Source organism: Sciurus carolinensis, chromosome 8 (genome assembly GCF_902686445.1).
Source record: "Sciurus carolinensis chromosome 8, mSciCar1.2, whole genome shotgun sequence".
Classification (NCBI taxonomy): domain Eukaryota; kingdom Metazoa; phylum Chordata; class Mammalia; order Rodentia; family Sciuridae; genus Sciurus; species Sciurus carolinensis.
The window spans coordinates 61,958,696-61,985,898 of NC_062220.1; the positions used below are offsets into that span (position 1 = coordinate 61,958,696).

The following is a 27,203-nucleotide window of genomic DNA, read 5'->3' on the forward strand; positions in this document are numbered from 1 at the left end:
TAATTCATTTTACTCCCACAGTTAGTTGTTAAATTCCCAGTTCACAAAGTGCCACATTATCTCACATAAAGTTGGGAGTCAGGGATCTGAATTCATTCCATGAAACTACTCCAGTCAATCCTCAATGCTCTAGTTTCCTTATCTATAAAATCAGACAGTGATATTAATTTAATTCCAAGTTTACTCACAGATCTAAGTGTCTAAGGGCCTCTACATTATATCGTTTAAAATGCATTCTCTGTACAAAGATAATCAAACAGTAGGTTTTTATACATTTATGCTATTTGATGAATGAATTGAAGAATTTAATGGATTTTATTTTGTCAGTACTATTTGCTTGATTTTATAATCCATGCTCTTACTACATTGCAAATCATTTTACAGTGACCTATTGAAAATAAAAACTAAAAAGCAAATTGATGGTAATTTCTATAACACTATATAAGGAACTAGTAGCAGTGATAATCTGTCGGGAGCAGGATTTGGGAAGTGAGAGGTAGTGAAACTTTGACATTAACATAGTTCATATTACATTTGCAATTAAAAAGAATACTCCAGTAGCATGGGGACTAGTGCCAGTTTTTAAAGAAAGATCAACAGGTCTAGTGAAAGTCAATAATAAAAATAAGCATTTCCTGCTTCCTTCATATGTTGTCTTAGAAGCAAGATGCCAAGTCTAAACATGTCTGTGGAGTACATCAATAGTCTTATTACTCTTCTCTCATAATATCCAAAGTGTTTCCTCCCAGTTTTAATTTCAGTAGCATATGCACTAAAATTGAAATTATACAGAAAAAAATTAGTATGGCCCTTGTGCAAGGATGACACACAAATTCATGAAGCATCCCATATTTCCATACTTTTTATGACAAAAATGTAAAAGGACATGAAGAAATCTTTGGAGGTGATGAATACATTTATTACATCAACTGTGGTATGGTGTCATGGGTGTCTGAAATATTCAGCTCATCAAATTGTATACAGTAAACATAAGCAGTTTTCTGTATTTCAGTGGTGCCTCAATAAAATTGTAATTTTTTAAAAAGTTCTTACTCCTGATAATTTTGAGAGACTAGCATTTTGAAGATAAATTAAAAGTAAAATATATCAGTACCCAAGAGAAGCAAAATAATCTCTGGTACTTGGTATCTGAGTTAGCTTAATTAGAAAGAGAGAACTGAATATGATTCTAGATTCCCTGGAAACTCAGACTGAATAGAATTTCATGTGCTGCATCCTTTTCATTGTAATAGAAGAACAGTATCTAGGTAAATCTACAGAGAAAAATGTCCTGGCACTGATGTAGAGATAAAATCCATTTTGTTAGCTCTTTTGTAAGGAATATTGGAGCAGAGAATAGGCCATGTCTTCAACTGCAGTTTCTAACAGAAGAATTTTGTATCAATGGTCATTTTGTTTATTGAAGCACTAACAGTGTTGAGAGCATAATACTCTATTTTAGCACAGGGGAGTTATCCTGCAGAGAATGAAAAACAAGACCTAAGCCCTTTGCTTCCTGATGATTCAATTCTTTCAAGGTTTAACTGGAAGAGTTGAAATTTTTTGGCTCATTATTATATCCAGGAGATTGCCTTGGAACATCCTTAAATGTATAAGGTGAGTAAGGCATGTGAGAACAACAGAGGAAGTAACCTCACAAGTAAGCATGCCCTGTGAATGGAGTTCCCACTGGGAGCAGCCTCCACTGCAGGAGGAGTGAGCCAACCAGGGCAAACAAGTCCAAGGATTATGGTTTCACTAATCAGGTAGTGGGAATAAGTTGGATTGGAGCTGAGGAGAACCTTGCCTCCCAGGGCCAAGATAACATAAAGGTGGGTGTGAAAATCTATCTAGTTCCCCCTGCAGCATAAGGAAAATGTATGATTCCCAAAAGCTTGTCCAGACATTGAAAAAGAAGTTAAGACAGCCACTGAAAATTCATATCAGTTCAACCTATTGGAAATTCAACTGAAGAGCTCAACCTCTTGAATCTACAACCTGTTAGAATGTCAAGTGGTAACCTTAACTGGTTCGACATTTGGGTAAGCCACAGCACCATGGCAGAACTCTCCATCCCCTGAAATAAACTCTCTCACGGATAACTACACACTCCTCCTTAAACAGAAGTGTGGATTTTATCATGCATATCCTATCTACTATAGAAAAATATTCCACTGGTAGAATGTCACTTCCTTTTCCTTTGTGCATCAAGATAATGTAAGGCTTTTGATCTTTCTTACACCAGTTTCTGAGGGTCAGTTCAGGGATTAACCAGAAGGTTCTTTATCTGTGTTCTTCCACCCTCTTGTTCAATGAATACTCAAAGAGATATCACTTCTTGAATAAGAGCTGTTTTATTCAGTTATTATGAACACAATTTGTTATTCTAATAATGTCAATGTAAAAGAAACAGACATTTATTAAACTTTATCAGACAGCTATTCTGCCAAATACTAACATTTTTCTGGATAATTTAAATAGACTCAGAGAATCTCAGTAATTTCTGCACAATCTTATACTTAGAACCAGGATTAAATCCAGTTCAATTTAATGTCAATACATTTATTTCCCATTGGATATTCCTGCCCAATGGGGAAATTAAAATAATTTTTTTTTTTACCTTAAATGTATTTTAGGTATTTCTTGGCTCACTTCTTAAAACACAATCATGATATACTGAAATTTACCTTCACTGAAACTCATGATATACTGAAATTTACCTTCACTGAAACCCTAGACTTAAGAATCTTCCACCAGAGTTGTTGCTGTCAGTTGCAGACAAATTTCATCACATGCACCGAATACAGGTTTTATCATAGTTTAGAGCTGATATTGATAGAATTTGCCTCACCTAGTAGACTGATTTTCTAAAGATGACTCTGCAATAGCTCCGATAGCCTTCAAAATGGCTGTGATTCTTCTGAGGCAGGACTGGTGCTGGTCCTGAGACGTAAGGCAAATGAACATTTTAGGGATGCAAGCACAGTTCAGAAGTTAAGACAAATGCCTGTTGCTGTTGAGTTGTGAAGCCTAGAAGGCACTTCTGGACATTTGCATGCATACATCCACACATACGCACATCCCTCTACTTCTCTAACCATATACATGCTTATGTAGGGAATTCATGCACAAAAGCTTATCTAGTAAAAAAAAAATCAACCCTTTCAATAGACAAATAATAAAAAAAAGGAACTGGCAGCCAATTGCTATAAAAATACTACTAGAACAAGATGTAAGAGAGAGCAATAAACTTGTCAACAGATGAGCACTTATAAGAAAAATGTTGCTACAGAACAGATATGAAGTTGTGACTAAAGTTTTACTATGCATTTAAAATGTTAATAAAGCTCTTAGTTCTATGAAGGAAGACCATGAATCATAAATGCAAGAATTCAAGAAAGTGATAATGAGACAGTGGGAGGAAATGGAGTGTCAATTGACAGAATTCGGTGAAGTAGAGACAAACCAAAACCATCACAGAACTGTAAGTGAATTGGAAGGAGCAGATATGAGATTAGACACTGTAGGAAAGATAGCAAGGCCATAGAGGATATAAATGAGATGATGCAAGAAAGTCAGATGAAAATAGAAGATAAAGAAGGATTAGGCAAAACAGTGATAAATGTATAAACCAGGCAAAGAAGAGCCTATAAATGCGTAATTGGGATTCCTGAAGGAGAAAAACAATAATAGAAAAGAACAAATATTTGAAAATAGAACTTGAGAAAAAAAATATGAACAGAAAAGCACACCTCAATCTATTAAAAGGATATATCATGTATCAGCAAAAACTGACCCAATCAACACTGAGACATATCCTGTCACATGCCCAACACACATATGGGTTCAAGACATTCAAAGGATACAAAATTTCAGTTAGACCTCAGAAGTTTTAGTGATCTATCACACTGCATGGTAAGGATAGTTAATAATGATTTGTATATGTCAAAATTGATACAAAAATATTTTTTTAACCTCTTCAAAACAAAAATTCGTGAGATGTTGCATACATTAATTACCTTGATTGAATCTTTCTACACCGATATATAGATCAAAACATATTGGACTCCATAAATTAACACAATTATTATTTGTCAATTAATAAGACATTTTAAAAATACCTCTTAAACCACCAGGATATAAAAAAAAATCACTTACTTATAAGAAGAAAGAGCATTAGGATTTCTCCTTCATGGTTTTAAACACTGAGGTGAGTGGAGCAGTGAGATTCTTAAGGAAAGAAAATGTAATCCAAGGACTCTATGTCCAGCCAACATGTATATTAAGTATAAAGGCTACAAATAACATTGAATGTGCCACAAACACAAGAATACTGTTCACCTACCAAAGGTTAACCTTCAGTCAATCAAGGTTCACAGAGAAAACTGTAGCAACATGACTGGTGGTAGGCATTTAATATATTTATTAGAACTAAGATCAAAACAAATACACGGTTTAGATTAAAAATGCAGTATAAATTTTAAATGCCTGACAATTTAGAAATATACAAATAACAAAAATTGAGAGAATAAGGGAGAAATAATTTTACTGGTTTCTCAAGAAAACTAAATATGTAGTTACCACATGTAAAATACCACAGGTATAATATTTACTGACTATTTAAACTGTCATAGTATGACATCAAAGGATGTAACCAATACCAACTGATCTATCAAGTAATGAATTATGACTTGGTATGGTTATGTCCCTTAATGTTACAAAAATGGTAAATAAACATTATTTTAATAAAACACTATTGATAAATAACTAAAATTATAAATGTCTAAAATTTTTAATGGCAAAATTAATTTTTAAACATTTTACATTTAAAAATGTAGGAACCCTTTGAATAGATGAGGAAAACATAGTTTCTTTTATCCTGAGGATATACTCTTAAAATTTAATTTACAGCAAAACTTAACCTTTAAATAAATATCACTTCTCTTCCTTATACTTGCTTTCTAGAAGATATAGTATGTTGCATGACATCATGGTTAAGTTGATGGCAGTAAGTCTAAAGAGAATTATAAATGTTACAAGGTCTAGTGACTTTTGGCAGTTACAACACACTTGGGTGGGTATAGAATGAATGACTTTTGCCTATCTCTGAATGATGCTGAAGAGTCACGGATACACTGCACCCTAGCAGGAAGTGGGAGTATTCCCATGGCTTCATAGGACATCTCTCTCAAGAACAACTGCAAGACTCTCCTATTACGTAAATGTGTTGGTTTGCTAGATAACTCCTAGCTCTTTGATTTCAAGGGAACAAGAATATTTTAAATCACGCAACATGGGTTACAACAAGTTCTAAGGTCTTAAACTCTTGTGAGAACTTGATGGAAGCAATAGCATCTTCCTCCAGGAAAATGCACACATCACATTTTGCCTTATTATTGTGTGGGATTTACAGAGCTCCTGAGGTATGGACTGAGGATAAAAACCCTGGCTAAAAATTTTCTTTGTATTTTCATCAGAATCCACTCTTTGTTGAGTGTCTGCACCAATTTGCAACTCCCCCAGCAATGTAAAAGTGTGCCTTTTCCCCACATCCATGCCAACATCTATTATTGTTTGTGTTCTTGATAATAGCCATTGTAATTGGAGTATGATGAAATCTTAGAGTTGTTTTAATTTGCATTTCTCTAATTGCTAGAGATGTTGAACACTTTTTCATGTATTTATTAATCACTTGTATGTCTTCTTCTGTAAAGTGTCTGTCCTGTTCCTTGGTCCATTTATTGATTGGGTTCTTTGTATTTTTGGTGTAAAGTTTTGTAAATTCTTTATAAATTTTGGAGATAAGTGCTCTATCTGAAGTGCATGTGGAAAAGATTTTCTCCCACTCTGTAGGCTCTCTTTTTACGTTATTGATTGTATCCTTTGCTGAGAAAAAGTTTTTAGTTAGAGTCCGTCCCATTTATTGATTCTTCCTTTGATTTCTTGTGCTTTGGGAGTCTTGTTAAGGAAGTCTGATCCTAAACCAACATGATGAAGACTGGGGCCTACTATGTCTTCTACTTGGTGCAGAGTCTCTGGTCTGATTCCCAAGTACTTTGATCCATTTTGAGTTGAGTTTTGTGCAGGGTGAGAGATAGAGGTTTAATTTCATTTTACTGCATATGGATTTCCAGTTTTTCCAGTACCATTTGTTGAACAGGCTCTTTTCTCCATTGTATGTTTTTGGCTCCTTTTTCTAGTATGCAGTAACTGTATTTATGTGGGTTTGTCTGTGTCTTCTATTCTGTACTACTGATCCGCCTGTCTATATTGGTGCCAATACCATGCCAGTTTTGTTACTATTGCTCTGCAGTATAGTTTAAGGTCTGATATTGTGATTCTTCCTGCTCCACTTTTTCTGCTCAGGATTGTTTTGGCTGTTTGAGGTCTCTTACTCTTCCAGATGAAGTTCATGATTGCTTTCTCTATTTCTATGAGGAATGTCATTGGTATTTTAACTGGAATTGCCTTGAATCTGTGTAGTCCCTTTGGTAGAATGGCTATTTTGACAATATTAAATTCTGTCTATTCAAGAACATGTGAAGTTGCAAATTGGTGCAGTCACTCTGGAAATCAGTATGGAGAATTCTTAGAAAACTTGAACTGGACCCACCATTTTCCCAGTTAACCCACTCCTCGGTTTATACCCAAAAGACTTAAAATTACTGTACTGTAGTAACACAACCACATTAGTGTTTATAGCATCTCAATTCACAATAGCTAGATTGTGGAATCAACCTAGATGCACTTCAACCGATGAATGGATAAAGAAATTGTTGTATATATACACAATGTAATATTATTCAGCCATAAAGAAGAATAATATTATGGCATTTGTAGATAAATGGATGGAATTGGAGAATATCATGTTAAGTGAAATAAGCCAACCCCAAAAAACCAAAGGCCAGAATGTTTTCCCTGATAAGTGGATGATGATTTATAATGGGGTGGGGATTGCGGGGTGAGAGAAGAATGGAGGAACTTTAGATTACATAGAGGGAAATGAGAGGTTGGGCATGAAAAATTGTGGAATGAGATAGACATCATTACCCTATGTACATGTATGAATACATGAATGGTATGAATCTACATCTCGCACAACCATAGAAATGAAATGATGTATCCCATTTGTGTACAATGAATCAAAATACAGTCTGTAAAATATAAAAATAGAAATAAAATAAAATAAAATTAATTTAAATAAAGAATCTACTTTTGATCTTGCTTGCCAGAACCAGATGTTATTGAATGCTCCAAAAGCAGAAATGTTGCTTAAATAACCTCAATGGTCCATCTAAGCCATCTCTCTTCTTGATTCTGAGGCATAAGAGTAATAGTGCTCAAAGTCTGTTCCAGATCACCTACAGCAGAAACACTTGAATACCAAATTAAATATTTTGTGCACATTTCTATACATATCTAATGTTTCACTTCACCTGAAGATAAAGAAAATTGCAAAGGGAAAAAGCTACAGCATAAATCAGCAGTGCAGACAGAGATGCACTGGAACTTGAATGAAGTAACCTGAGGAGTTGGTTCAAATTAGAGATCAAGATCATATCAGTTCTTGGAACAGTTAAAGGCGATTGCTTTAACTTGCAAATCTTGATGTTCATTTACCTTATGTACCCTCACTAGTTAAAAGAAAAAGAAAAAAAAAATAGAGTCCTGTTTTTAAATCACACACTAGACTAGAGAAGACAGAAGCAACTACAATATCAGAGCTGGACTCTATTTCTCCAGGCTTTCTGTGGGATAGCAACAAATAAAAATAACCTCACCCTAGGCCTGCAGCCCCCTAAGATGAAGCAGTCCACAGCTCCAGCAATAGATTGCCAAGGGGAATAATGAATCATTATGAATCTAAAAGTTTTTTTTTTCTTTTTTTCCTATTTTAAAGTGACTAACATTTAGAGAATACTTATCACATGCCAACCCTGCAGGTAGACACTGTCACAAAGGGGAGTTTTATATTCATTTCAGCTCAGTCATCAATTTTCCTAAAAATAGGTAGGAAGATATTCCTGGGTCACTAGTTTGGCTCATTTGCAAGCAGCTAGGTGTCAGGGGATGCTGAAGCACGCAACCTGGGATGTCTGAATGGTGCATTCCACATTACAATTAAGAATTCAGTTACCCCATGTGGCAGCAAGGTAGGATGAATTCCTGCCTTCTGTCCTTTAGCCAGAGATTAGAACATGCTTTATGAAGGAGCATTGTCCTACCTAGTTATCTCCATGAACATTTTGCTTCAATCAGAGAACAGAGAGCACTTCAGCCCAGCAGATTTTTACTATTGTGTGTTTTCAAGAGGTGATCTAACAGGCATATAAGATAAATGAATGTCAAAATACAAAGATTAAAGTCATCACCTTAAATTGTACCAAGAAGAATGAATTTAATCTTAATCTCAAATTTGAACTAACACCTCAGATTACTTTATTCAATTCTGGGAGCATTTCTTTCTGCATTGCTGACTTATGCTGTAACTCTTTCTCTTTGCAATTTTCTTTACCTTTATGTGAAGTGAAGTCCTGGACATGTAAAGAAATGTGCACAAAATATTTAAGTTGGTGTTCTGCACCCTGCAGTGCCAATGCAGCAGAGTATCATATGCTCCAATTTGTTATTGCACTTCTATAGAATTTACAATGAATTGCACTATAGAATGCACAATGTAAAAATACCTTCAATTTTATAATTTTTTAAGATGAAAAGATTCCTTGAAAATACTGTAAATTCAGACCCAGTGAACTCAACAAATGTTCATTTTTTTGTCTAGTAAGGACTTTAAATGCTAGGGAAAATAAATAGATTTTTCATTTGTTTTCAATTTCAGATACAATTATTTTAAAATCAATTTTATTATGTGTATTTGAACTTTTCAACATGATGTTGTGGGATGCATATAGATACTAAAATAGTTACTATAGTGAAGCCAATTAATATACCTATCATCTCCCATAGTTAACTTTCTGTGACAATAGCAGTTAAAATACATCTATTTAACAAAAATACTAGAACTGCGTAGTTTCATTAACCATAGTCTTCATGCTGTGTGTTAGATGTCTAGATTTATTCATCCTACCTATCTGCTGCATTGAATCCTTTGATCTGCATCTCCCATTTTTCTGCCACATCCTGCCTCCTATTCCTGGTAACCACTGTTTTATTCCCTGTTTGTTCTACCTTTATCCAAACTCAGAGAAGACCTTGTCATTTGCTACAACATTGATTGACCCAAGGAACATTACGCCAAGTGAAATAAGGCAGACACAGAAAGAAAACTATTGTATGATCTCACTTATATGTGGAAGCTAAACAAGTCAGATATTCACATTTAATTATTAAAAGGCACTGTAGCATGAAAAAAGACAAATATGGCATTAACTCTTTCATTTTAACACACTACTTCAATTTTCTTGATGTTTCTGATTTTATGAGTACATACATTACCACTGAAAAATGAGAAAGCTCCTTTATCCTTCTGTTTAAGTGATCCTCCTACCTCAGCCTCCTGAGGACCTGAGACTGCCAGGGCAGGCCATCATGCCCCCTTCTTTCTTATTTGTAATTTGTTTTATCTTTATATTGATGATTATTTAAACCATATAAATCATAACAATACTTAATCCCATATTGTTAGATGATTCCAGTTTTTATTTTTATAGGTAACTCTACAATAAACATTTTATAATGCAATGCAATATACTGGTATTTAAGATTTGGGGCTTTGAAATCAGGCAGGTTAAGCCTCTACTCCTGGCAAAGCCTCTTAATGGTTGTGTGACTTTGGTTGTAGTTATTTAACTTACCTGACTTTAAACTCTCTTGCGTCTTAAATGAATACAAAATGGCATGTTCTTGATAGATCTGTCTTGAGAATTGAATGAGATCATCCATGTAAAGCAATGTATTGTAAATACTCAATAATTGTTAGCTAGTATTATGAGGTAACATTTTTGCTCTTCTGAATTAATAATTTGAGTTGATTTTTGAAGAATGGGAATATTGGTTAAATGACTAGAATACAATAATTCATTTAGTTACAATATATTTTTCTAAATGTCTCCTCTGTGCTGGTTGCTGAACAATACAGTTATGGTCTCCAAATGAAAGATGTTTGGAGTTTGGAAGAGAAGACAGACATTATTAATACAGGATGTTAGGGATACATACACTCCTTAGTGTATATATTGCCTAATTAACTTCCAAAATGTTGAACATTTTAAATAATATATATGAGTAATGTTCCTAGTTACCAACATCCTCAGTAGGTTTCAACCAAGTTTTCTCTTTTTTCCTAAGTTCATAGCTGGAAATGTTCTTTCCTTTAAACTTGCATGTTTTTATAATTCTTCCTTTATAGTGTGTTTGTATGTCAGATGATTCTAAGTTTTAAAATTCGTCAAAAGGATTTACCCATCTTCGATTGTATTTTGGATTTTTCTTTTTCTGTTTCTATGGGTGTTTGTTTGTTTATATTTTACTCATGTTAAGTTTTTTGGTTATTGAACCAAAGCTTTGCAGTTTTGTATTATCACATATACCCTGATTTTCCATTAGAATTTCTTCCATTGCTTCAATATCTCTACTGTATATTTTCCAAGGATTTTTTTATTCTTGACCTTGAGAGTTTTCTTGTTATATCCAAAATGCCATGGATATCACAGCAGGCATTTTTTCCTTTTCTATACATAAACCATGGTTACTGATGTTCACTAGAACACTGTGCAAAGAAGCAAAATGCAGCTTGAAAACACAACCTAAAAACTCTGCTCTGATAAAAATAAACCATGCTAAAGTCATTGTAGGTCTTTCCATTTTTGTTCAGAGAAAATGATTCATGTTGTCAATTTTGTAAGATCCTCAGAATATCTGCATGCTTTAGAGGGGAACTTCCCTCAAATTAAAAGGAATCATTACAAGGTAGATTTATATTTATGTTGTTCATATACAAGGATGATTCACCAATTCATAGCCCAGCCATGTAATCCAAGAAGAAATCACTTATGCTTGTGAAAGTTCAACATGAACTTATTGACTCTTTCTTAATATTAAATCATTCACATGTGAATTGTTGGTATAGAAGTAGAACATGTATAATTGAATTATACTTTCCAAAATAATTGGTGAAGTTCAATAGAGTGCTATAATTTAATCAGTGCAGGAGGACAAACTATTTCATCATTACAATTTCCCAATTACAGATCTTTGATGAAAATGTCATATGGTTGTCATTTTCATATCTCCTGTACTGAATACTAGTTAAGCTCTGAAATTTCAAGAGCAATTTGGCTAAGAGGCAGAGACTGAAAAACAATAGTACTCTTTCCTAAAAATATCATAGTTTATTAAAACAGAGACAATACTCCTTGGCATGTATTAGTGTGGTTTAGTAGAGGGTCACCTAATATCTGACTCACAGGAATATTAAAATTATTTAACAACTGGTACAAGTATATAGCCAAGGCCTTCTGCAGTACCAGGTATTGCTCTGAGTGGCTAGATTCTGGGGAGATCAAGAACAGGAGGCTCAGGCCCTATTTATCATCCTGTATGAAACTTTCATTATTTAACTAGTTTAGCTGTGTCTGGGCACAAAAATAAATTTATTCATTTTGGTCGGATCAGTGGCTTAAGGTAGGCCATCCTGGGTTTGGGTGCCTTATGATACTCTTTCACTAGAACAAAATGTAAAAACAGCACATTTAAAGAACTAGATTCAGGAGGGAAAAATTCTTGGTTATTGAGGCAAGTCTGTAATTGTAGCATGAACAAATCTCTGACAGAGTAAGAATGGGGGGAAAAGTTAACTGAGAGGAATATTTACCATATCCTTTTTTTTCCTCACCCATAAGTTCTTCCTGTCAAAATCACAGTTTGTGATTCATATTGTGAGCTGAAAGTGGAAAGAAATCCTGTAGTCCTGATCCACTCCTTTTCATATTTTGGAGCCATCCTGCAATTTGTTTTTGACAAAACCTTGGGATTTTTTTTTTTTTCTATATGATCTGCCAATAAATTCTTTCCCCTGGGACAGATTGTCATGTAAGATTGAGACCTACTTTGTAGAATGGAATTCAAAGAGGTGTGACTCCATTTGAAAACATCTCAAATTCTAAAATAATTCACTCTGAGCATCCTTATTTGTGAGATGCTTGTTTTAGATATCTTCATTTCCAGACTGGAATAGATAAATGGTGCCCAAACAAGCCAAAGATTCAGGTAACTGCTTTTAGAGGGTATCTTTCTCTGTGAGAATAAAGTTTTGTTTTATAATGTAGTTATGTTAAAGAAATGTCTCTAAGTACCTGTGGATCAGATAGGAATTAGGAAAGGAGATGCCTGTAAAATCATTAACATGTCTATTTCCATGCCTTTCCTCTTTTTATTCTTCTTTCTGTCTCTCCTTTACATCCAATATGTGAGGATGTTTTACTCATCCAAATGATAGTCGTACAATGGGTTACGATTGAGAAACTAGCCAAAGACATACAGGTTTCATCAAAGAATTGAAAAGTCTTCTCCCTTTTTTATGGTCATTCATTTCAAATCTTAGTCATGTTTTTTTTTTTTTTATTTTAACTGATTTTTATATTTTTTCTGTATATTTTATAGCATTTAGTGAACATATCAGTATACTTGAGATTAATGTTTGAGACCTAAAAGAAGTACATAATGTCCATTATGCTGTAAATTACTGCATCATTTGGCAAAAATAAAATTTGTATTTGAAAGCATTAGGTATGAAAGAAATTATGAGACAATATATGAAAAAAATTCTAAATTAAATATCAAAATTCAAAATGGTATTTTTCAGTCTTTTGAAAGATGAAATAGCCATTTTTCTGTTTTTTGATTCTTAACCATGTCCACTGACATTATCAATAAACAGTATACTAGACATTTGGAAATCCATTACCTTGTGCAATATTCACACCCCAGTAAAGTTGGTAGTATTAATTCTGTTTTGTGGACAAGGAAAGAGAACACTTAAGTTAAATAAAATATTAAATTCAGAACCTGAATGAGAATCCAGGACTCTTAACTCTATGTCCTTTCTTCAGTTCAGTGTCCCAGCTGTCTCTCAAAGGAGTTTATTAGAGGTATGTGTGGATGAAATGGTTGGATAGGTGGGTGGGAAATGGAATAGCAAATCTGTATCATTATTCATTCATAATCTCTTATGCTCTTTACTCTAAGTTATTGAATTTCTCTTGAAGCAAAAAAAAGAAAAAAAGAGAGAGAAAGAAAGAAAGAAAGAAATTCCCACGAGGAAAAAATGTCAAAGGATTCTAGAAAATTAATTTTTAAAAGGTATAAAATCTTAGAAGAATATATTGGTCTGCTGCCTTTAAAAAAGAAAATAACTTTCTCTAGCTGAGTTGTTGGTATTACTGTTTTCCATTAATTGATATTTGCATAGTTTAACTTCATTGTCTTTTATATTTTTGTATCAAGTAGAAATGTTTGGAAAATGACTGTGGTTAATAAATTACACATTCAGTAAAATCACCTTTATATCATGTTTTACAACTCTGGTTTATTAACTCAGGGAAATCATATACATTATTTAATAATATGTGAATATATTTCAGGATTCCCAAATGTGCTTTTCTTCCTCTAAACATTTCAAACTGGAATACATTTCTGTGGTCCTAACATCCACTTCACTCTTAGTTTTTCGAACAAGAAGAAAGGATAGTCCCATTCGTGAAAATAAAATGATATATCTTCCTTTCCATAGAGTTAAAATAAATTAAAATTGCTATCAGAGATTCAACTGAACTTATAAGAAAAACTTATTAAATCTGTTCCCTTCTGACAACAAGATCTAAAGAATCTACCCTTCCTTGCCAGTTCCACAGCAGCTGAGCTCACACAGAATGGTTTCATTATATGGTGGTTCCTAAACATGGGATAGCATTAGTGATTGTAGGGAACTTGTAAATAGAGGCAATACTCCCAGTGAAGCTCTTAAAAAGTAGAAAAATACTATAATTGTTAAATCATTTGTCAACTAAATAGGTTTTGTGAGAAAGCGATCCTGAAGCTTGAGATAGCATTAGGATCTGCAGTGTGCATATAAAACAGAAGAATTACACTCAGTAAATTCATAGGTAGAGATTTTGTAATATGAGACACCAATCTGATTAATACGTAGTTGGAAGGAAATATAAGGTAACATGCATGTTATTTATAGTCAAATTCTGGGTTGAATGTCAAGCTACATAAACTTCCGAAGGTAAACTCTGTGGGTCTATTCAGAGGATAGATCAGAACTCAGTTGTTCAAAAGAAGCAAAGTGGGACTTGGAATGTGCCTGTGTATCAAGAAGACAAGAATCTACTTGGAGATATGTGGGCTTGCAAGCATTTCTATCATAGGATATCATTTATAATAGAAGATAGGAATGGAATATTACCTGGTCAAGTGGAGGGTATTGATATCCTTTGAAAAAAAGATTTAATTACTATGTAAGATAGAAGCAGAATGTGAGTTTCACCCATTTAGGTGTGCATTAACATTTCTCAGTGAATGTTTATAGAATCCTTTCTGCAGCCACCAAACAATGGTAAGTATGCTAAATGGGCCTTTAGCACTACAAAAGGTAAAGGTTATTATATATATTATGCCTTGACTCCCAGGTGCTTTCAAATCTATATTAGTTTCTATGTATTGAGTACCATTTTATAAGCTTTGAGAGAGATAAATTAATTTACTTAATCTTTACAATGACCCTTTCCATTTTATGGATAAAGAAACTGAGGCTCAGGGAGCTCAAGTAATGTGCTCAGTGTCAAAAGGCTAGTAAGAGGCTGAGCAGGAATTTAGCCTTAGGAATTACAGCTGTAGAGCTGGTCCAACTCCATACTCTCAATCACTAAAGGAAGACAGAATACTCAGGGTTTAATTGTGATTAACTTCAGATAGAAGTATTAATATTAATGGAGGAAAAATATAGATTATCTTAAATTTTATAATATTGTACCCAAAATATACTATGTGTGGTCAAAACAATATCCAAGGGATAGATCATAAGGTAAGTTTTATAATTTTAGAATAACCTTGATATGATTCATAGCCAGAGAAATAAAGTACTTTTTGTCTCAAAAACATGAGTGATCTCTCCAAAGAAATGATTCTGGTCCAAGAGAAATGAAGGGGGGTACCTGGAAAAAATATAACAGAGTTCAAAAGAGATTAGCTTTTAAATGATATGTTTATGTGTCTACCATGTCTGGAGGAAGGGTGGCTTAAAAGGTGTTTTAGTCAGCTATTTTGCTGCTGTAATTGAAGGACCCGACCAGAGAAATTTTAGGGGAGGAAAAGTTCATTTGCGGTTTCGGAGGTCTTAGTTCACAGAAGGTCAACTGCTTTCCTAGGGGCTCAATGTGAAGCTGAACATCATGGCTGAAGGGTTTGGCAAAGAGAAGTAGCTCACATGATGATCAGTAAGCAGAGAGGTTTTCACTTGCCAGATACAAATATATACCCCATAGCCCCACCCAAATTCTACCTCCTCTGGCCACACCCTACCACTTCAGTTACCACTGTTATTCCCTATCAGAGGATTAATTCACTGATTGTGTTAAGATTCTTATAACCCAACCATTACTCCTCTGAACCTTCTTGCATTGTCTTGCACATGAGCTTTTGGAGCATACCACATCTAAACCATAACAATAGGGAATCTGAGGATACTGCATGAAGATTTTTCATATGTCATGAGTTTCAGCCTCTATTTTCACATAAATCATCATTCAAAGAATTGAAAGGACTAGCATATTTATTGGCTAATGTATGGAGTAGGAACTTGGAATAAATATTTTAATTTATTACATTTAATCTTCACAACTACTTTTTGAGGATCTGTACTACTAATATTGCTATTTAGAGACAAAGAAATTGAATCTCGACCAATTAATTACCTTGTCTGGGTTGAGACATAGACAGTTGAATCAGGATTCAGTTGCACATAAGTTGCAAATCAAAACACATGCCTTATTCTAAAACACCAAGTCCAATGTCCAAAATAAAACAATAAAGATAGTGGGTCTCAGAGCTTGACATGAATATCCAACAAAATTCTAAATATTTATTATAAAATTTCTTAATAATAGGCAAAAAATAAATAGGATAAATAAAAAAAAAACCTTTAAGATTGTTTCATAGCCTAGTCATTAAGAGGAATACTATAGATATACTATGTATGAACTTTAGAAATTAATTTGGTCACATTAGTTTCAAAAATGATTAAAAGTATTAAATAAAGATCTAAAACTATATTTCAACTAAATTTATTAATAGATTGGTGGTAATTGAGGTGAAATGGGCAGTAGTGGGAGTTGATGAGAGCCATAGTGACAAGCCACAGATCAGTTTGTGAGCCTAAAACAGGCTCATTTTAATTTTTCCAAATAAAATATTGGAATGGAATATGATCACCAAGATTTTCAAATTTATGTATATAATACACTGGGAAAATAGTCAACTTTCTATATTTATTTTATAAAGCCAGGATTCCAAAGGATGATAAATGTATTTATTCCCCCCCAAAAAATATTTAAAAGTGATGAATATAAAAATGAAGCAGGTAAAGAAAAATCTGCTTAAGTACAAAAGAAGGGATATACGGCATATCAAGAGTAAATACATAAATAAAATACTTGGAATTGTAGTTGACTGCAAATGCAGTATAACAGTATGCAAGTTATTTCCCCCACCTCCAAAATAGTGATGTACTGATGTACCTAGTATGTTGTGTTTTAGAAAGTAACTAGTATTTCTTATGTATTCTGTACTTATTAAACCTACTTAGGATCATGTGACTGTTCTTGTCTCTACATTTAAAAGGAAATTTGGAGACCATTCAGAAAAGGGCAATAGGAATAGTCTGTAAATCTTGTGCCATGAAACTACTGAAGGAATAGAGAGCAGTTTCCCTGAAGAAGCAAGTAGAACATGATCTCTAAGTGTTTGAAGGAATACCAGGGGTAAAGGTGACAGTATGGATTGTTAGAATCACCAGTACAGTTTAGAGTATAAAACACCAAAGGGTGAAAGTGATCAAGTTCTGGTTTGCATCTCAGCTTTAGGAAGACCCATGATCAGAATTGAATCTTTAGCTCCTGAAATAGCAAGTTTTTCATCATTCAAACTGTTTTTCATGAGAACCTGGCTTTGCACTAATTAGCCCTTATAGATCTGATCATGCAACTGAACCTCTCTGAGCCTCAATAGAAGTGGTACTAGTACCTACCTCATGGAGTACACATGCTGATTAAAGGACATACTGTGTGTAACAGTTTTAATGCACTCCTAGACACATAAAAAGTGCTCAAAATGGTGTTTATTTTATTACTAGTTGACCAGATCCCCAAGAGCATACTATACATGGGGTGTTTTATCATATAAAATTTAAAGTAGACAATTCCAAATTGCCTTCCAATTGGTAAAATAAAAAGTTCCATGAGTCCAACATTATTTGGTCAATAACTGCATTTCCATTGTTTTCTTAAGTATACTTACATTGTGGTCAGGAATACTTTGAACCAAACAATTTGATCTTTCTGGTTCATAAATAAACCCTGAATATACTAATGTATATGTAAGAGTCGATGTGTGGGAAGTCATCTATAATACATATAGTTCCCATGTAACTATATATTCCCAAATGCCTACATTGATATTTTAGTTAAATGTGATATGTATGAGTGCTTTTATTGTAATTTCAACTGAAATTTATAAATATTATTAGTATTTGGAAGTTGTTATTTTTCTAAAATAATATATGGAATACAAAATATCTGTATATAAAAATTTACTTATATATTTGGTGAACATGGCATATTATAAACTCATAACAACACAGTGGGGTGTATAAATGAGTTTACCTGGACTGCAAAAGCCTTAAATATACTTGTCAATTTTCTCTGTCAAAGACTGAAAAAATAAGGGATATTACTTTCAATAAGTGGAATTATCTACCACTTTGAAATTCAAGTACACACTCACATCCTCTAGACCTACTGACAAATCCTCCCAAGTTCGTGCAGGTGACAACCCTTAATAAACACTTTTACCAGTAGATGAAAATAATCAAAAAATGAATGACATTCAGAGTTGGAGTTACCTCAGAGCAAAGTGACAAAAAGGAATGTCTTAATAATAATATCAAATAAAATGAGTTTGAAGTAAGCTTAAGGAATTTATTTGAAGTAAAAATGTATGATTCATCTAAATTAAGATGATAGCTTAATTATAGAAATTTTATTGAACTATACAATGTGCCAAATTTCATGCTAAAAATATTATATTTCTATGTATTTTTATATATTGTATGCATAATTTAATACTCAGAACAGTTTTATCAAGTAAAATTCCCACTTTGTGTATGAGAAAACTGAGACTCAGGCAAGTCAAATTAACTCACTCCCAAAAATACATGTAGTAAAAGAAGCATGAGTTCTAAAACGTTGGGTTAGTATCCACCCAAATAATTACTAAAGACCACTACTGTTTACTGTTTACCACTACTGTTTACCACTACTGTTTAACCATGAAGGTATCTACAGCAGCTAAGAAATGGTCCCAATATAAGTTTATGCTCCCTCTTAAGCAGCAATAAGATGCAGGTTTTATGTTGCTAATATTCCAGTGTGGGTAGAAGTGTTTGGTCATTCTACATGGAAAGTATAGTTTGTTTCCTTTCTTCCAATTTGAACAATGGTCTAGTTTTCAATTAAAAAAATTATCCCCAAAGTGTCCATTAAAGCCCCCTTATCAGGATGGAATTTTGTTAGTTTTTGACTTATTTATAATAAATCCCGAATTTGTCAGCTTTAGGTCTTTGTGTAAGTTTTGGTGTTTTAAGTAGTAGAATCCCTGGACAGGAGTTCAGAATTATTAAGTGTAAGATTATTTTATATCCTGATTTTTACTTTGGTGTATGCTATTAACAAAAGTGTAAAATGGCTTTCAATGCAGGAAGGCTATTAATAGCTAATACAGTGCTCCTCCATTTAGCAATCTCCACAATAATGTGGAGAGTAAAAAAAAAAAAAAATGATTTGTTTTTATGTAGCACAAGTCTCCATGGAGCCCAGAGAATTTAGTTGACAGGGTCTAAAAATGGCTTTTTCAGGGAGAACAGGAAACTAATATCATAATTATTTTACAGGTATTGAAACTGACACTGAGTATCTATGTCTCTACTAATGTGAACATTATGCAGTCAAAATGAAATAGATGACCTCCTCCAGCCATCTTCATGATCAATAGAGACCATATTAAACAATCACCCAAGGGGTTTTTATTTTCCTTTTTGCTTACAGAGACAAACAGAATGACAAAACAGTAATTTGAGGACTCAATATTATACCAGTTATTGGAATGGTATGGTAATAGTTTGTATTATTTCAGTTTGTCTTGGCAATATTGAAATATTATATACATATACTTTCTTTTATTGAATAGGTGTATTGCAAAGGTCATGTGGCAAAGAATTGGAATTCTAAATATATTTTGAAATGTTATAATTTTTACCTTTTGTTTTTACCTGTTGTTTCATAATGTGAAAAAGCAAGCACTGTAATGTCACTGAGGGAATTAAGCTTTTTTTAATGCATGATTACCTCTTTTTAAGTGGGGGACATTGATCTGTACAGGGATAAAATGGTGCATCTCCAAGTATTAGTTTCTTGTAACTCAGCCATTGTAGATAAATGGATCAAACATGTGTGCATGTGCTTGTGCATGTATGTACATGTGCATGTGCGTGTGCATGTATGTGTGTCTGTTAATTCACTGGAGAAGGGAGGAGCCATGGATTGTATCACTGGTTTTGAAAACTTATCCAGAATCATCTTAAATACTTTTTTTAAAAAATTTATTTTTATTGTAAACAAATGGGTTACACGTTGTTTCTGTTTGTACATGGAGTAACAGCATACCACTTGTGTAATCATACATTTCTATAGGGTAATGGTGTTTGATTCATTCTGTTATTTTTTCCTTTTCCCCCACCCCTCCCACCCCTCTTTTCCCTCTATACAGTCCCTCCTTCCTCCATTCTTGCCCCCCTCCCACCCCTCATTATGTGTCATCATCTGCTTATCAGCAAGATCATTCATCCCTTGGTTTTTTGAGATTGGCTTATCTCACATAGCATGATATTCTCCAATTTCATTCATTTGCCTGCAAATGTCATAATTTTATCATTCTTTATAGCTGAGTAGTATTCCACAGTATGTATGTATATATATATATATATATATATATATATATATATATATATATATCACAGTTTCTTTATCCATTCATCAATTGAAGGGCATCTAGGTTGGTTCCACAATCTGGCTCTTGTGAATTGAGCAGCTATGAACATTGATGTGGCTGTATCTCTGTAGTATGCTGATTTTAAGTCCTTTGGGTATAGGCCAAGGAGTGGGATAGCTGGGTCAAATGGTGGGTCCTTTCCAAGTTTTCTAAGGAATCTCCACACTGCTTTCCAAAATGGTAGCACTAATTTGCAGCCCCACTAGCAATGTATGAGTGTACCTTTTTCCCTACATCCTCTCCAACACTTATTGTTGCTTGTATTCTTGATAATCGCCATTCTAATAGGGGTGAGATGGAATCTCAGTGTAGTTTTGATTTGTATTTCTCTTATTACTAAAGATGGTGAACATTTTTTCATATGTTTGTTGATTGCTTGTAGATTTTCTTCTGTGAAGTGTCTGTTCATTTCCTTAGCCCATTTGTCGATTGGGTTATTTGTATTCTTGGTGTAGAGTTTTTTGAGTTCTTTATAGATTCTGGAAATTAGTGCTCTATCTGAAGTATGAGTGGCAAAGATTTTCTCCCACTCTGTAGGCTCTCTCTTCACATTACTGGTAGTTTCCTTTGCTGAGAGAAAGCTATTTAGTTTGAATCTGTCCCAATTATTGATTCTTACTTTTATTTCTTGTGCTATGGGAGTCCTGTTAAAGAAGTCTGATTCGAAGCCAACAAGTTGAAGATTTGGACCTACTTTTTCTTCTATAAGATACAGGGTCTCTGGTCTTATTTCAAGGTCCTTGATCCATTTTGAGTTGATTTTTGTGTAGGGTGAGAGATAGGGGTTTATTTTCATTCTGTTGCATATGGTTTTCCAGTTTTCCCAGCACCATTTGTTGAAGAGGCTATCTTTTCTCCATTGCATATTTTTGGACCCTTTGTCTAGTATGAGAAAATTGTATTTATTTGGGTTTGTGTCCATGTCCTCTATTCTGTACCATTGATCTACCTGTCTATTTTGGTGCCAATACCATGCCGTTTTTGTTACTATTGCTTTGTAGTATAGTTGAAGTTCTGGTATTGCAATACTTAAATACTTTCTTAACATACAGATTTCTATATTCCACCTTCAGTGTTTATGATTTGGTAGATCTGAATTGGGGCCTGAGAATTTGTATTTCTACCAATCCTTATGTGATGCTAAGCAAGCTGCTCCACCACTTCCATCAGCAACAGTACCAGAACCAGTGATACATCAGACTTCAGCTTTGATGCTTTATAGAGTGAGACATAACTATGACTAAATAGAAATTAAATACTAACCAAGTTATATGTTTATGATTCAAGTGTGAGGGGGAGAGTAAAAGAGAAACTGTTTCCACTCCAACAGAAAAAATAATTCTAGCTAAAATTAATATTAATTGTAAGGTTAGTCTTAGTCAAGGCTCTCTGTTTGCATTACATTTTAATATTCATTCAATAAATATTTACTGGATACTTCTTATGCAATGGGGGATTTGTATGCAATAGAGAAAAACAAGCGACTCCTGCTTTCATGGAGATGAATTTGAACATGTTATTACTTTTAATGTACTCAGTCTGTCTTTAATATTATACTTATTACAACCTTATCTTTAATTTCACATACATTCTTTTTTTCTCTCTTCCTAATCAGCATATAATTTTCAGTTATAAGTGTGTTCCTATTTGTGTTGCTTCTGTATCAGACTCTGAAGAGGCTGACATAAATGGTTCTGACTATCGATTGGGCTCTTGATTGTGATGGATCTAGGGACTGGGATCCATTTCTTAATATAACAGGAAAGAAAGGTATAGTACAGGTATTTTTGTGGAGTTCAACTATAGAAACTAAAACTATGTGAAACTTATGAAGAAATATTCAAGTTTATTATTTTAATTTTCATCTATTTGTGTATTAATATGGAAGCTATATCTTACCTATTATGTTGAGGAAATATTTTCTTAAAGGAACAATAACTGGTGATATAAATGTATATGAAAATAACAACTCTAATATACCAAAGATAAGAATTCCGTTAGAAAACTATTTGGCAATGTTCATTAAGAACCTTAAGAACACTTCACACTTTTGACCCAACATTTCCACCTGGAAAATTCATATAAATTTAAATAGAGATAATCACAATAAATATACATTGCTATTTGTTATATATTAGTTAAAATAACAAAATATTGAAAATATAGTTTAAATGTCTCAGAGGATGTTTACTTATGTAAATTGTGATATATTTCTTAGATTTTATAACATTTAATTATTGAAGTTATAATTTATAAGACAATTTCATGATGTAAGTAAATACAATAAATGTTTTTGAGACTACAAAATTCAGAGCATTTTAAAAATTTTCTAACCCTAAGGAGGCAGGGGGAAATGCTTGGAAAGATTACACCAACAATTAACTGGATCTTTCTGTATTGTGAGTCATTTCTTTTTCTTTGTACTTTAGTATATTTTTTAAAGTTCCATCTAAAGATCATCATGTTTCTGTTATATGACAAAGGAGTGTGTGTGTGTGTATGTGTGTGTGTGTGTGTGTGTGGACTCACACATGTGTGGTGTCATCCATGGAGTATCTTCCTAGGTACTATATGTGGACACTTTGGGTTTAGAACTCTATGTGACTGACAGTTCTGATTTGGGTTTCTACCATTGTGTAACCATAATAATGACATCATTCTATTTTGCTACACATATAATAATGGTCAGTGTTCCTAGACATGTTATAACTTGTTCTTTAAATGGCAGTGTTTCCTCTATCAGGCAAAAAGAAAAGAACAGATAACCAAATGGAACCTATGTGTCCTGATAGTTCTATAAGTTTGGGGCAATCTCCTTATCTCCCCTCATAAACACATCATTATCTCTGCCTAAAAATATTTCTCATAAAGTCTTTGAGACAGTATTTCTAAGAGAAGAGTTTACATGCTACTCATATTCATATCCATGATAATGGTAATAAAAAGCATCATCAGCTTCCCACATGGACAGGAACTGAATGTTAATCATCATTGCTATTTTTTGAGGTAGATATTCTTATTTTCCCCATGTTACAGACAGGAAAACTGAGGCCAGTTGCTGGCCTGCCATTCAGCCCAGATCACACAACTGGGGAGACTAAAAATCACTCAGCGTGGCTCCAGAGTATGCACTGTTTCTGGATCATGCCAAATGATCTACCTTTCATGGTTTTATTTTATCTGATTCAAACTTTGGACAATGTGAAAAAGAAAGACTCCCAACACCTGATGGTGTTTTAACAGTGAAAACAAGTTATTTTCTTTCTTGTCACAAGTTTGGTATGAGTGTAAATCCAGCAAGCCGCATGAGTTCTTAAGATCCTGCTACTACACATTGCATTGCCTGCATATATGAGGACTCAGGGCCTGCGGGAGTAGCCATTATGATTTTGAACATCTGTCATAGCAGCTAAATTCCCAGCTGCTCCCTGTCATTATTGGTTGTGTTAGGATGTGAAGGGAGTTACTTTTAAAAGTGGCCCTATACTTTTTAGTAATTAAAGGAAAATAAGATATATAACATCTGAAAATGTACCACTGACACTGAACTCAATTTTCTTTGGAAGACTAATATTTTTAGTAGGCTTCCAAGACATATTATCACTATATAATTTATGCTTATGGGAGCATACATTTCACAGGTCTTCTTAAAAATAGCTTTATTTCTTTATGAGGTAGCACATAGCAATTAATAAAGTTTTCAAACATAAAAATGTAGACTTATTTAACTATTTTTTTCTTATTTAGCCTGAATTACTACAGGGAAAAGCTGGGGGGGAAATCTATTAATATATTAGTTACTTGAGTTAAGGTAAAAATCCATCAGTAATCTGTATTTTCCAGGTTTTCCTGCAGAGGCCAGGTTTTGGATTATAATAACAATGATTATGATTGTTGGGAAACTCTGATATTACCATGCAAGCATCACATAAGAAAACCTAGAAGCAAAGCTTTATCAATGTAAGACCCATCATTTCTTGTTCCTTTTGGTTTATGTATTTTGTTTAAGGTCTTTGAAGAAAGGGCACAGCTCCATTTTATAGTGTTTAGTAAATATTCTGTATGCAGAGAGAAATCCAACCTTTAAGAAACCAATTTTCAAATTGTGTGTCTGTATGTGTAAGTTTCTAGGTGCCTGAATATTTGGAATTTTATTCCTCCATCATTGATTTTTGTTGTGCTTTCACAGTCAAAGGGAATAACGATTTTGGAGAGATTGTCAAATGTTCAATCCATGTTGAAGTACAGAACTCTCTTATTGTCCAGCACTCAATGTTGCTGAATTTTCATGTTGTGAAATTTTCACAACAAATGACAGTAGAAATGGTGGTAGTATTAGCTAGCTTTTCTCACAAACAGACTTTTATGGCTTTTTTTAAAAAATCCTTCTTATGAGTGTATTTTGAGGAAAAAAAAACATTTTTCTTACACACACACACACACACACACACACACACACAATGCACATAAATAAACCAACCATGAACTAGCTGTTCCTAAACTGACTTTTTTATGAGGCCTTCCTTACCCCTCCAAGGCAGAATTAACAATTCTTTCATTTGTTTTCTCACAGCATTTGGTGCATTCTGCTGCTGCAGCATTTTCCACCTCCTGTTAGATGCAGGGAGCCCTGTGTATCTGTTTTCCCCTTTAGAATATGGACAGCAGCCGCCAACTCATATTTATCTCTGTCTCTCGTGCTTAGCACAATGACTGACACATCTGTTAGGATTATAATAAGAGTTTATTGTTTTGGTTTTGGAAATGCTAACAAAAATATGGCTGGTTTCTTGACAGTTTCTATAGAAATTTCAGAGCTGTCTGAAGGGTATTCTGGGCATGAGCATGAGTTAAGGGAGGGTTATAGTGACATGCATTTTATGTTTAGGGGATGGTGGGGCAGTAGGAGGAGAGGCAGGGGACTGGCAGACAGTGGCATGTGGCATGTGTAAAAATGATTCTGGTCAAGGATGAAAGATGGATGGCACCATATTTGAGATTACTGGAAATAGAGACACTGATTAACATCTGAAGTTGCTGAGGAATAACATGATGTTTCTATGTTTTATAATTGGGAAAGGAAGATAAGAGTAAGAATTTGTTAGTTCTTTGTCTCTCGGAAACCTAATTATCCCCTAGATACAAGGGAATATTTAAAGGTTTAAGATGAAAATAGTGTTTCTGAAGAGCTGAAAAAATGCAAATTCTTCTGTTTTATAAAAATTAACTAGTGATATTTCTTTTGTTTGTTTTCTTATATAGTGAAATTGCATTTTATTGTACAATGAGGGGTGAGGAGATTTGTAACCTGAAAATATTAAGGTTTTTCAACAACTTCTAAAAATGCAGATCATTGCTTTTGAAACATGAATTTCTGAAACCTATATGTTTTTATATATAAACATCTAGATATGAAACAGTCATGTAAAACCTGAATTTTAATGGCTGCATAATATGTGCTAGGCCCAAATATTAAGATCTTTATATTTGTTGTCTCATTTAACACTATGAAAGAGCTACTACTATCCTAATTTCAGACATTCAGTAACAATAATAATGCTTTCTGTAAAATAATTTGTCTTAAATCACTTGCCTGAGGAAGAAGTGGAGTCAAAATGTAATCCTACTATATCTGACTCCAAGTACTTTGCTTCTGTCTTCCTAGAAGCAACCCCAGGAGACTGGATATCACATTCCTGTGTTAAAACCCAATAACATAGTGGTGTTAAGCAACATTCTCTTTACTGAGGCAAAGTTTGGTTGAACCCAAGAAAAGTCTAACTGTCCAGGATTATTATGTGTACTCCAAAAAAAAAGGTCTCCCATCACTCTTGAAGCTGTCTTTGTCATCCATCACTTATCGCCTAAAATTATATCATTAGGCCTCTGGACTCCTTTGACTCCACACTACCCACCTTCAACTCATTTTTGTATTATAGCTTATGTGAGCTCTCTAAAGTAGGAATCTTATTGTATCAGTTCCCAGTTTAAATCCTTCAGTGGCTCCCCATTTCTTTCACAACATTTACAGTCTTTAGTGTGGTTTATAGATATTTCTGGACTCTACCTACTACCCTTGCCTCCTTTCTTTCCACTCTCACAGTCCACATCTCAATCTCTTCAACTCCATATTCATTCCCACCCGCTTTGTTTCTACTGCCTGCCTTAAGTAGACCCCCAACTAGAACACTCTCAGCCTCCTGCAAGAAGCTGCTACATTTTGAGGCACTTTCTGTAGTCTCAAATTTGGGTTATTTTCCCTAGATATTCAAACAGCATTTCCTAGCTCCCTGTCACAGAACCTGAAACAATCTCAATGCCTGGCTATTTATTTTTACCTCCCACTTGACTTTACATTGTAAATGTCAAATATAATTGACATTACATTTCTTTTCTTGCATTTCTAATACTTAATTCTTAATAGGAGCTCAGAATTTGTGTTGCATAAATGATGACAGCACACGTCATTCAAAATACATATTGGTAACACCTATTGCACAATTTTCCATATTTAACAAATATAAAGTCATTTAATCCACACAGAAACTTTGTTTTACTCCTATTATTGTGCCCAATGTGATGGGACAGTTGTGCACAGGGAGCTTAAGGAAGCTGCTCAAGATCATACTGTTGTAATACAAGGACATGGCCCCAGACGATCTGGCATCAGAGTCTGGACTCTGGACTACCACTGACCTTCCTCACTGAAGATGTAAGGGCAACAGTCAGGTATCTCCAGGTGACAAACTGGTACCTCAGGGCATTCACAAGAGGAAAAACAGGACTGGATTTTGCTCCTTTCTCTGCCACTGGCAACTTTGTGATTCTTGTGATCTCTCTCTCTCTCTCTCTCTCTCTCT

The 27,203-nt window shown here is 34.0% G+C and overlaps 1 protein-coding gene and 1 non-coding gene across 9 annotated transcripts in view; both read left to right on the forward strand.

Annotated features, from left to right (window-relative positions):
* The window catches only part of Magi2 (membrane associated guanylate kinase, WW and PDZ domain containing 2), a 1,289,418-nt gene that overhangs the window by 103,665 nt on the left and 1,158,550 nt on the right, over positions 1 to 27,203 (forward strand). The gene's annotated exons all lie outside the window — the stretch shown is intronic.
* Positions 752 to 856, forward strand: LOC124992090 (U6 spliceosomal RNA). Its single transcript, XR_007110085.1, has one exon. It is a non-coding gene; the product is annotated as a U6 spliceosomal RNA (small nuclear RNA).